This window comes from Acomys minous (assembly GCF_964271855.1).
Source record: "Acomys minous genome assembly, chromosome: 7".
NCBI classification, from domain to species: domain Eukaryota; kingdom Metazoa; phylum Chordata; class Mammalia; order Rodentia; family Muridae; genus Acomys; species Acomys minous.
Genome location: NC_140488.1, coordinates 93198440 through 93211883, shown reverse-complemented (window position 1 = coordinate 93211883; position 13444 = coordinate 93198440). Strand labels below are relative to the sequence as shown.

Genomic DNA, 13444 nt, shown 5'->3' with positions numbered 1-13444 from the left:
GAGGCCCGATGGCACTCAGAGGGAGGATAGCAGACTACCAAGAAGAGACTTGATACCATAGCATCATATTCAGGGGAGGAGGTCCCCCTCAGTCACAGTCATAGGGAAGAGGAATGGGGTGAAAGCAGGAGGGAGGAATGGGAGGATGCATGGGATAGGATAGCAATTGAGATGTAATATGAATGATTTTATTTTTCAATAAAAATGAGGAAAGTTGCCTTGTTTTTATATAAGGCAAGTTAAAGTATATAAATGTAGATAATGGAGACAAGAGATAGAAAAAAAGCAATAGCAACAAAATGTTCAAATTATATAGTGAAGAGGAAGGAAAAGTTCTGTCCTGAAATTTCAAGATAGAGGGCAGGCTATGTCAGCCATGTCCTGTAGCAGATAGGGACTAAGGAGTGTTGGGAGAACCTGGAGCACACGTTTCAGCCTTTTGTAAATGGGTAAGGAGCAAAGTAATTGTCTTAACTACTTCCTGCTGACAGTAGGGCAGTGATAGGGGATTTAAAAGGCTGAAATGTTGGCCAGGTTCTGGAGGAACAGGCTGTTGGATTTGCTGTCCAGGGTCTGAGAACATCTGCAGCTGGGAAGGTTAACGCAGGTCCAGCTAGGAGAAACAATGTAGGTCCAGCTGGCACGATTTCTGGAGTTGGACGTGAGCACTTGTGGGTAGCTGCTTTGATGATGTCCCAGATGTAGGAGGGCTGGCAGGATACTGGAACATATATGTGGGCAGAAGACAAAGTCAGGGAGAAAATTTCCTTTTAGGTATACATTTGAAACTCTTGTGAGAACAAAGAGAAAAGGCTTGAGACAATGTTAATAGTGTGTGAAAATTTTGCGAGAGTAAAGAAAAAGTGTGGATATGGGAGCTTCCTTCCATTTATCTGTTTGTTGGCAATAATTAAAACAGTTTAGTTCTGAATCTGTCCAAGTTGGTTGCAGAGGCATGTAAGCTTTAAGGCAGGTGGTCCCAAAGGTGTGTCAGGAAGAATGGACAACTAGATGTTTCTCATGGGGAGGTGAGGTCAGTAAGCCTTCGGGGCGTCCCCCAAAACAGTTAGTGACCTAAGGGACAGGTACAGACCAGTTAGTAGCTCGTCAGCACTAGCTAGCGACCAACATCCTAGCTCAACAGATGAGTTAGACACAGCCTAACTCAGCAGATGAGTTAGCGACAGGAATGTACCTACGAGTGCAGTCGAATTTTTCAGCGGCTGTCACAGAACAGCTGAGAAAGCTACATCAGGAAACTCACCCGATGGGGACAAGCCTAGTTGGAGGTCAGAAAGAGGTTGGGTACCTCAGCTCCCAATGAACCAGAGAGGTGTCTACAGTCTCTTGGACAAAGGGAATCTTTTTTTTTTTTTTTTGTGACTAGGAAGGGAGAATTTAGCGGGTGTTGGGCGTAGAAAGGTGGCAATGAGGTAGTTAGGGAAAGGGGAGTCCCAAAACCAGGGAAAAGGAGAAGGAATCCCACCCTTAGAGATAGGTGAGAAACTTGGGTTTTGCATTACAGTACTTATCTGGATTTAATTTGACCTGAGAGATGGATTTCCTGTAGCTTACAAGAATCCTTCTAAGTTCATAAAGGGAGATATATTTAGCATCACCACTGTTTGAAGTCTGTAGTAAAATACACATTGTTAGACATGAACACACTGTAGGAAAAGGGTAGTAGACATATATAGCATAGTACAGGCTTGGGAGAAGAACTTTGTGTTAAGAGCACAAACACTCTGAGAGGAGTTTAGGGAAGGCAGATAGGATCGTATAGTGGAATATTTTACCACGATTAGATTAATAAATCAGAGCTCCATTGATCAGTCTCAATGCTTTGAACAGTTAATACAATAGCATAGTAACAGGAAAAAATAATGCATTTGTTGACCTTCATAACTTACATTTACCAACTTAAAACACATTCTTAGAACACCATTTTGGATGCTTTAAGCAATAGGTGAAATTGACAGTTAAAGTTTGGTCTCCTGCATATGAAGAGGCTGGGAAGGTGCCTGAAGTCTCCCATGATAGAAGCTGGCAATATGTCTATGTAATCCGAGTATGAATTTAACACAGACCTGTAGCATTACCCTGGATGGTGAGGCTACTGAATTTAAGAGCCATCTGTACTCTGCCAGGTCAAGGAGCTTGAAGGCTGGACATGTCCACAGCTCTTGTGCAGGTTGAACCTCCAGTGACTAGGCACAGAGAACAAGCCTGCATGTGAGCAGTGACATCCATAGGCCAAATTTGTCAACAGGTTAAGCTTTGGAACCAGTGTCCCATTGTGGTTGTAGCAGCTGTGAGACCGGTGTCTCCTTTTGGATGTATCTGAAACAGGTCCCTGGCAGAGCTGGCTCAGGCTGGACCCCGCCAGGAAGGGTTGTTGCAGACCTCTATTTTTCTCAGGCATAGTGGCTAAGGCCTAGAGTAGTGTGAGCCTGTCAGGAAGGCTTTTTTGGATTTTAAAGATTTACTAGTCCTTGTATGGGGCTTAGGACACATACTCAGCCTTTTAATTAAAATGGCAGTGAGACCACAGTCTTGTCTATCTTAAGAATATTTAAATAGACTACTTTATTTATAGTTTATCTCTCAAGTTGGAACGTTAAAAACACAAGTACAGTCCAAAAACACAGTCCATAAAAGAGAACAGAAAAGTTTTTATATAACCAACAACATCACCTTTAGAATTTTAGGCTAAACATGGTTTAAGGCAATGATGGAAAATCTAATATTGTAAAAAAGTGAATGTTAATACAGTAGAATATTATAGAATAACTTAAAAGAACGTATCAAATCTATTAGCCAAGAAGCCTGTAGTTGGATCCAAGTTAGTTGGTGAGAGGAGAAATAGCATTTATGTACTTGTCTAGGAATTAGCAAAAGCATAAATTAAAACATAGCCAATAAACAATTATATACCTAATAAACAATCACATGATTTTTTTTTTGTCCAAAAGCAGGCTAAAGCAGAATCCTAGTAAGGTGTCTCTCCTTTCTCCTCATGGTGGTCTTTCTTCTTCCCCAACAAATTATTCTTAAGGCTGTTATGCTGTTCAGTATAGCCAATAACAAAGATTTCAGAGATATTCCTATGGACCTTATTTTACAAGTCTAATTAGAAACAGAAAAAAATAATGACCAAATTTATCTTTGTCAAATTTTTATGCAGTGATGAAGAAGGCTGGTTCATCTAAGTTTGCATCCTAAATGGTTAATGTTTTATCATGCAAAGCCTGAACAATAGTCAAATTGTTATGTAACCATCTTTGCCTAATATAATCATAAACAAAATCATCCATGTCCTAAAACTTATTGATATAAAAGGAATATTTTTTTCTTCTCTCTCTCTCTCTCTCTCTCTCTCTCTCTCTCTCTCTCTCTCTCTCTCTCTCTCTTCTCTGTCTCTTGCTGTCTCTACCCTTCTATCTCTCTTCATGTCTCTGTTTCTGTCTCTCTCTCTCGGTGTGCGTGTGTGTGTGTGTGTGTCTTTCTGGGGGACCCCTCCTCATATAAGAAACGCTTGCATACCATATGTGTGGTGGCACATATGTCATATTTAAAACCCTGAAAGAACAGTCAGTGCTCTTAACTGCTGAGGCATCCTTGATCCCAAAGATGCTCGGAGAAAGATCACTGACCGTCGGCTAAATTGATTAAACCAACCAATTAGTTAAACCAAGTTTTTTAACTTATGTATACAGGCTGCCTCCTGTAAGTTGAAGTTAAAGAGCGTCAACCTTTAATGTGAGGAAAACAATGTTTTGATGCCTCAGAGGTAAGGGTTTCCAGAAGTGGGATTTTGTAAGCAAAATAGGTGGGGTTATAGGAGCAGAACAAGCATAACAACTTAGTCACAGTGGATCACTGTGAGTTCTAAGACAGCCTGGTGTACAAAGTAAGTTCCGGGAAAGTCAAGGCTACACAAAAAACCACTGTCTATAAAAACAAGCAACCAACCAAACATAAACACACACACACACACACACACACACACACACACACACACACACACACACAACGGGGGGTTGGGGGGGAACCTATGTCATTCTTACCGAGGACCAAATTTCCTTTAGCAACAGACAAATGACCACTCATGAGGGCCTTGACCTCCAATCCCATGGTACGATGCCCTCTTCTGACATCTGTGGGAACTGCATGCCTGTGGTGCACAGGAAAACATTCAAACTTACAAAATAGTTTCTTTTAAATAGAGAAAATTTAAAAAGTAATTACCCACACATATATATTGAGTACATGAGTGTTTTACCTGCATGTGTGTCTGCAAGTGGTATATGGACCCATTTACCACAGTGACGGCTGTCAGATCCCCTGGGAATGGAGTTATAGGCAACTGTGAGTCACATTGTGTGTGCTAAAAACAGAACCTCAGTCCTCTGGATGACCAGCCAGAGCTCTTAAACGCTGAGCCACCTCTCAAGACCCTGCTCCCCCTACCTCCCCACACACATAAACACACATATTTTGGCTTTTCAAGATACAGTTCCTCTGTGTAGCGTTGGCTGTCCTAGAACTCACTCTGCAGACCAGGCTAGCCTCAAACTCTCAGATATCTGCATGCCTCTGCTTCCCTGAATGCTGGGGTTACAGGTGTTTGCCACAAGACCTGGCTAACATGTTGTATTAATTAATTATTTAGACAAGATTTATTGTGTCCCAGGCTGTCATATAAATCACTGGGAATCATTTGAACTTCTGATCTCTGCCTCCACCCTGTAAGTGCTCAAATTATACTCTTGTGTACTTGGTACTGGGAATCATACCTAAGGCTCTGCTCTCATGCACTCTACCAACTCAGTTATATTCTCACTCTTCAGCATTCTCTCAGTGCCCATCGCTCTACTCCCGGGTGTATGGGTGTTTTGTCTGCGTATATGTCTGTGTACCTCGTACACACAGAGGACAGAAAAGAATGCCATGTTCCCTGAAAGTGGAGTAACAGATGGTTATGGGCCACCTCATGATTGCTGGGAATTGAACCCTGGTCTTCTGGAAGAACAGCTAAGGCTCTTCATTGCTGAGCCATTTCTCTAGCTCTCCTAAGTATTCTTTTATAGCAAGGAGACAGCAAAGGGTTTGTGCCACAGGAGACCCACACTGGTGGCTCACTTTGGCAAAACCCTTTACACCTATATCAGTCCAGGAAACCTGCAGAGTAAAGGCTTTTGACTTTTGTTCGTTTTTTCCAACATAACATTTTACCATTTGGGAATTTTGCACCCTGATCACATTCACTTATCACTTTTCCCAGGTCCACCTTCCCACCCCTGTGCCCTCTCCCCACAAACAGATTTCTTTTTAATGCACCAGTTCCAATTTGTGTTGTCCATAAGCTCCCTGGAGCATGGTCAACTCCCAGTGACCAGCCCCTTAAAGATAACTGAGTCCTTCCCCACCCCACCAGAAACCATTAACTGTGAAGAGCTACACATCAGCATCTTTATCAGAATTTTTAAGGACTGTCTTAAAAAGTATTGATGGCCCCAGGTTTATCGTTGAGAAGGAGAGACATCAAAGGCTTCTGCAACAAGTCTCCCATCCCAACCCCCAAAAGAGCAACAGGCTTTTGACTTTTGAATGGCCATTACTCCCTAAAGTGAAAGAGAAGAAAAGCAAAGCAGAATCACGAAAGGGCTTCTAAAGTGCAGGCAAGACCTGGAATCCAGGCCAGCAGTCTTCTTGGGGAACTTTCACTTGAGAGGAGTCAAGCTCCTTTCCCTTCCCACTTCCAAAGAGGTAAAATGATGGCTTGAGCCTTTCCCCTCCCCAGGGAAAGGCAATGGGGCTTTTGTGAGATTTCCTGCTGTGCCAAAATACAGTCACCTGCCTGGCCAGGTTAAAGCACCTCATGGGCTCCATTGTCCTCTTCCCATTCTTGTATTTCTGCCCAAACAGCCAGGTCATGAGCAAGGGATAAACTAGTCCTGTGAAGACAGGGCCTTGACCCAGGCTGGGCACAGCAGCAGGCAGGTGGTCATAGGGGAAGCCTGTCTATCCATCTGTCTGTTTGCCTGACTGTCTGTCTATCATCTCTTGAAGTATCTATAGATCCATCTATCTATCTGTGTTTGAGTGTGTTATTGTGGGTTGAACAAGTGATCTACTTATAAACTACATCCCTTGCTCCTTTTAATTAAAATATGTTTTGAGACAGGGTTTGGATAAGTCACTCAAGCTGGTTTTGAACTTTCTATCCTGCTGCTAGTGAGGAATAGTTTAATGCAAGTATATTGTCTATGCTGGTCTATAAGTTATTCTGTTTGTTTTTATAATTATTGGTAACATATTTGTATCTCATTAAAATTTGACATCTTAGTCTGGGTAACTGCTGAGAGCCAAACATCATGGATAGACAGATAATTATTCCTGGTATGGTGGCCCACACCTTTACCCCAACACTTGGGAGAGAGGCAGAGGCAGGTGAGTCTCTGAGTTTGAGGGCAGCAACAGGGCTACAGAAGAAACCTTGTGTGTATGTTGGGGTGGGGGGTGGTAATAAAAATTTTCTGAGGAATATGAAATGTCAAATATTTAAAGTGAACATCACAAGAGACAGGAGAACTAGCTCAGTAGATAAGAGTACATGTTGAACAACCATGAGGACCTGAGGTCAGTCCCAGCAGGCAAAGAAAAGGCCAGGTAGAGCCGTATGCATAGAACCTCAGTGCTTTTCAAGTCTCTACTTGAAAAGGAGCATTCTTGGGACAAGCAGAGAGTGATGAAGTAAAAACCCTGATTCTTCCTCAAGATTCTGTGTGTGCACATTCACATTTGCATATGCACAAACCACACACATATTTACACCAACAAAAGGGGGAAATTGGGTATCATGAGTCAAAAATTTCATCAGTATTTGTTTTTCTTTGATATTACCTTTGCATTTATTTTTGTTTGTTTGACTGATTGATTGATTGATTGATTGATTTTGTTGGTGGTGTATTTTGAGACAGGGTACCTCTGTGTACCTCTGACTGTCCTGGGCCTGAGGGTTCCCAGTGTGCTCCTGGAACTTGTTCTATAGACCTGGCTGTCTTCAATCTCACAGAGATCCACCACCTGCCTCTGCTTCCCTGAGTGCAGGGATTACAGGAATGCACCACCACACCTGGTAAATTGTTTTAAAAAGAGCATGAGAGCAATGTTTTTAAGATTTACTATTACTATTTACTGTGTATGTACACAGATAGAGGGAATATGTATATGTAACACATGTGCAGTGCCCAAAGAGGCCAACAGAGAGTCAGATGCCCTAGAGCTAGAGCCTAGGTGGTTGTGGGCCTCCCAATGTGGATGCTGGAAACCAATCTCAGGACTGTTAACAAGGAGTAAGGGCTTTTAAATGCTAAGCCATTGCCCTAGTCCCAAAAATTGTGGTTTACTGTGTTTCTTTGTTTCTTTGTCTGTTGTCTGTCTGTCTGTCTGTCTATCTATTTGCGTGAGTGTTTTTGCCTGCATGTACGTATGTGTGCTGACCATATTCCTTGTGTCCTTGGAGGTCAGAAGAGGGCAATGGATCCCCTGAAGGTGGAGCTACTGATGGCTGTAAATTACCATGTGGGTCTGGGGAAGTGAACTCAGGTCTTCCGCAAGAATAACAAGTGCTTTCAGGCACTGAGCTATCTCTCCAGCCCCCTTAATATATTTATTTGCCTTGTTTCTGTAGATGCTGAGGATTGAACACAGTACCTTAAATATTTAATACACAGGCTTTACCACTGACCTCTTCTTTCAGCCCTGGAGAACAGTGTGTTTAATCTTCACCAGAAAATACAAACTTTTTTTTTCTGAGAGTGATTTCAAAGTTATTATTTAATTTATTTATTTCTTGTTTTTTGATACACGGTTTCCTGTGTAACCCTGGCTGTCCTGGAACTCACTCTATAAACCAGGCCTGCCTTTACCTCCCAAGTGCTGCAATTAAGGGCATGTGCCACTATCTCTCCACAAAGGAAAAATAACACTAAAATTATAAACAATTGACACATCTGATGCATGTAGTTTTTTCCAATCTGTAGAATAAAAGACACCATAAATGGGGCTGGAGAGATGGCTCAGAGGTTAAGAGCACTGGCTATTTTTCCAGAGGTCCTGAGTTCAATTCCCAGCAACCACATAGTGGCTCACAACCATCTATAATGAAATCTAGTGACCTCTCCTGGCAGGTAGGCACAGATGTAGGCAGAACATTGTATGAATAATAAATTAATTAAAAAATAATATCACAAATGAAATACTAAAGTTTGAGATATTTTTATATTACCCACAGCAGACAAAAGCATATCTTCTTTAATAATGGCTCCTCTGCTGGTTAGTTTTATGTCATGAAGACACAAGCTAACATTATTTTGGAAGAGAAAATGCCCCCACCAGATTGGCCTGTGAGCAAGCCTCTGGTGCATTTTCTTGGTTGATGACTGATGTTCTTTGTCCCATCCTGTAGGAAGTAATGTCACACTTGGGCTTGTGCTCCTGGGTGCTATAAAAATAAAAGTAGACTGATATCTTGAGACCTGGGGTTAGACTGTGGGAGGAGGACCCCCTCCCCCATCAGAGGTCTAGGGGTAGGGCAGATAAGAGTTAGGGGATGACAATCAGGATGTAATCTGAATAAATTATAATAAATAATTTTTTTAAAAAAATAAAAGAAAAAGAAAGGAGGCTGAGCAAGCTATGGGCAGCAAGTCAGCAAGTAGAACACCTCCACAGCCTCTGCTTTGGTTCCTTCCTCTGTGTAGGCAAGGCCACCTGTCCTTGAACATGGCCTCTCCTTGACTTATACTCTGCAATACTGTAATCATAGGCATGCACCACTACTCATGGCTTGCAAGAAACATTGAAGTAGGGCTTCCTGTGAGCAAGATAATACTTTTGATGCTTTGTATTATTATATCATTGAACTCATTTTAGAATTATGACAAAGTACATATGTTTAATTGTTCTATCCATTTATTCATTTTTGGCAGCACTTGGGACTGAACTATATTACCTTGAGGCATTTAAAAAATGGTTTGATGCTGGGTAGTGGTGGTGCTCACCTTTAATCACAGCACCTAGGAGGCAGAATCAGATAGATTTCTCTGAGTTCAAGGCCAATCTGGTCTGCAGAGTGAGTTCTATTGCAGCCAGGGCTCTGTTACTAAGAGGAACCCTGTCTTGAAAAACAAAAAAACAACAGTAGCAGCAACAAAAGTGGTTTTATGAGGATCTGTGGAGATAAATCAGGGTGTGGTACAAGTTTGTAATCCCAGCACTAGAGAGGTGGGGACAGGCAGATCGCTGAGGCTTACTGGCCAGCCAACCTAGCATATTCACTGAATACCAGCCCAGTCCAAACCCTGTCTTAAAAAGGAAGGTTGGGCTCTGGAAATGGCTTAGTGGTTAAGAGCACTTGCTGTATTTGCAGAAAAGTCTTGAGTTCGGTTCCTGGCACCCACATCTAGCAGCTTTCAACCCTGTAACTCCAGCCTCAGAATTTTTGACACTCTCTTCTGTCCTCCATGTATATCTTCATGCATGTGCACAGAACTATGCACAGACAGGCACACACATGCACAGAATTTAAAACAATAAAAGCTTTAAAATTTTCTAAAACTGACAGAGTGATACATACCTGTAATCTTAGCTCTTGGGAGGTAGTGGTAAGAGGACCAGGAGTTCAAAACCATCCTCAGCTACTGAGATAGTTTAAGGCCAGCCTGGGCTACATGAGATCTAGTGGTGGGAGTTGAAGGTAATGACTTGAATAGTAGAGTGGTGTGTATGTGAGGAGCCCTCAATATAATCTCTGGTGTTGAACAAACCTACAAACCTGAGTGTTAACTTCTTACATAGTTAATCCAGTTCCCTTCCTAAGTATATCATGTTGTCTTCTCATGAATGCCTTCTCTCTGTCATGAGTTGAGGAAAGAACCTTCTGGACTGTTCCACTGAAAGATGAACAAGTGGAGAACTGATTTCTCATAGATGTAAAAATGGAAAGAGAGGATAGAAAAAAATGAACAAATTCTAGGAAAGGAATGATCAAACCACACTTGGCAGCTCAGATCTATAATCCTAGCACTACAAATACCAAAACATTGTAGACAAAGAAACAACACAGGCTCATATGGTATTTGTTGCAGACTTTTACTATTCTTCAGTTGAATGGGGTAACTGACCAATTTAAACAATAAATGGCTAGTGAGTATCCACTATGTCAGGATACATCCTTTACATTTTACATATTTCCTCCAAATATAAGTTGTCTTAAGGAGAGAATTGATTGGTTCTAAGGTGTAGCCTGCCTAATGGAAAGTGTAAGCATGCGTGAATGCTTCTTCAAGTACATGTAGGAAGATTGTAGGCTACAGGTTTAGAACAAATGTTAGTTGAGATTTATACAAATATGCAGATGATTAAAACTTATTATAATAATTTCCTTGTGATGTTGGCAGCCAAACACAAGGACTCACGACATACTGAGATTTCTGCTTGGAAAGCAATATGATGAATTTAATTATTATCATAATCATAAAAATATATCCTTTCTAGACTGTTTTGTTTGTGTGCACAAAACACACACTTTCAAAAACTAATGCCTGCTTATCTCCACATATGAAAATAATTTATTGTCTTGGAAATTGAGACACACAGAGCTATTGAAACTAAGGTGTGAATTTACCAAAAAGTATGCCTGAGGGTCTATTTTTTTCCCTCTACTGACTGACAAGGAAGTTTTTCTCTTGTAGCCCTCTGCTCAACATGGTACAAAGTATGTCTTGCAGTACTATCCGAGTTCTGCTCCAAGTTCTGTGCACGTTTGTTTCCTCTCATTTTCTATGTCTCCGCTTGGGCTTAGGTGTGGTTTTTTAATATTTCATTTACCTTCACTGAGTGCCATGGTATTTATACCTAAAGGTATCCATTTACTCATACAGTTCCAGGAATCACCTAAATAATGCTATATATGAAATGAATAAGTCACTCTTTCCTTCTTGAGCTACCAGTCATTACCATTTTTGTAGCAATAAAGCATCTTTTGTGGGTGTGGGGCTAAGTGCTAGTGATGAATGTGGTAGTGGTGTGGAAAATGCTTTCAGTCAAATACAAGCAATCCCAGTTGTCATGCCTGAAAAAAAGAATTAAGAAAAAACCCTGAAAGTCTTGGCATGGTGGCATATGCCTTTAATCCCAGCACTTGGGAAGCAGAGGCACTTGTGAGTTTCAGGTTACTCTGAGTGAGTACAATGAGACTCTGATGCCTTAAAAGAACATTGGAAACACCAGGCTTCATTGTTTCCATTAGACACTTTGCAACTGAGGCCTTTCTTTCCATTGTACCACAACACATTGTACACTGTCCTTCCTTTGCTGTGAAGATTGATCTGTGCTTTGCAGTATGTTTTCCTCTGTCAGTACATTGTAAAATCTCACATCAATATTTTGCATAAGTTGGGGCGTGGGGACACAGGCTTACAAAGCCAGGCTGTGGGGAGAAGGATTTCAAGTTCAGCCAGTTCAGGCTACACTGTGAGTCCTTGTTTCAGAAAAAGCAAAATAGAATTGAGGTAGGGACTAAGCATTTTGATTAAACACTCATCAGGCAACTGGCATGTCAATTGTTTCACACACTGGGTCCTATGAAAAACGCTATCAAGAGCAGTCATAGAAGGAGTTTTTAGTAGAATGGGAGGCTTTCAACTGAATGGGACAGGGACTGTTTGAGTAGAGGTGTGAGACCTACAGGATAGAAAGAGGCAGTCAGGCCTGTGGAGGTGTAGTAGGGGGAGGGATGAACTAAGTAAAATGGTACACATCTATGAAGATGTCTGCTAACTTAAAAAATTAACAAGGATGGTGGGATAGGAGGTCCCCTCTGTCACAGGCCTAGGGGAGGATATAGGTTGAAAGAGGGAGGGGAAAATGGGAAGATACAAGTGATGGAATACCAATGGAGATGTAATCTGAATAAATTATTTAAATAAAATGGGAGGATATGGGAGGAGTTGGGGAGGGCAAAACATGATTCAAATATATTGTATAATTTTTAAATAAATATATATTTTGAAGGATAAAAAAATTAACAAGGATAGAGCACATAAATAAAGAAAATCTGTTTTGGCTTTCTTGGCTGTGGAGTAGAATACTGATGCTATGAAGGGTGGAGGGGAAATGGGAGGTCAACTTAAGTAGGGAAGGGGATGGGAAGGCAAAACGTAGGGCTGGAAAAGCAGTAGGAGAGTGAAGGGAAAAATATGGATGTTTGAAAAAGCCACGCACAGACCTATTATTATTAAGATCTCTGGAAAAATACAATGGATGTTTGAAAAAGCCATACACAGACCTATTATTTATAAGATGTCTGGAAAAATACATATATAGCCAGGTGTTGGTGGCACACTCCTTTAGTCTCAGGACACGGGAGGCAGAGGCAGGTGGATTTCTGTGAGTCTGAAGCCATCCTGGTGTACAGAGTGAGTTCGAGGACAGCCAAAGTTACACAGAGAAACCCTGTCTTGGAAAAAATACACATATAAAATATGTACAGACAGTTTAAAGGGAATTACTCCACCTTGGGGAATAATTTCCTCCCCTTGAATTACAGGACAGAGTTTAGAACGAAAAATCTGGTGCCAGTTATGCGAACCCTCCCTTTGAAGATTTGTGGTTTCAGGATTCAAGAGAGCTCTCAAACAATTCAGGCTAGTGCCATTGGTTTGGTTGCTCACCAGAAGCACTTGAGACAACTACCCTGTTGCTCTGCTGGAGAAATGACTCAGCACTTCAGAACAGCCACTACTCTTCCAGAGGACCCAGGTACAAATCCCAGCACTTCTATAGCACCTTATGTCCCTGTTTCTGTAACTCCAGCTCCAAGGGCTCCAGTACCCTCTGTGGCCCTATTCTGTATTCTATGGGCACTAGTAAAACATGTGGTACACAGACATCTAGCAAACTACACATAGAGTTGTGGTAGAACAGAACTCTAACCTTTAGTAAAACTTATTTAAGCTTGTTTTCCCCTGTAAATACTTTTGAGAATCTTGGATGGATGCCTTCAGTACCTTCATGGACGCCAACAGGTTGTCAGCAAATAGCGAAGACAAGCTGTTTCAAAACCCACTCTGAAAAAAAAAACCAAAAATCCAAAAGAACAAAACAAAACAAAAAAACCCCACTCTGTTTTCCCAGCCCCATCACTCCTCGCCCCTTTGATTCTCTGGGGCGGTTCTAAGGTGTCTCACTCTTCCAGTGGGCGGGGCCAGCACTCAGGGGGTGGGAATTGCTCTTCTACTTCCGTTTTCTCTCCGCTTCCAACCAGGAGTGGGAATAGTCAGGGGTCATGGATGGGGAAGGCAAGGCGGGGAGCAGAGATGGATGCTGCTAGTGGTCTCCTCCCTCCCTGGGCCTGAGATTCACAGGCCTGCCCGGC

The 13444-nt window shown here is 41.8% G+C and overlaps 1 long non-coding RNA gene across 1 annotated transcript in view; it reads left to right on the top strand.

Moving 5' to 3' along the window:
• Window positions 1-12648, top strand: part of LOC311602285 — a 29670-nt gene extending 17022 nt beyond the window's left edge. The window contains exon 3 of the long non-coding RNA XR_014780716.1: window positions 12617-12648. This is a non-coding gene — a long non-coding RNA (uncharacterized lncRNA). The remainder of the gene's footprint in view (window positions 1-12616) is intronic.
• The last annotated feature ends 796 nt before the right edge of the window (window positions 12649-13444 follow it).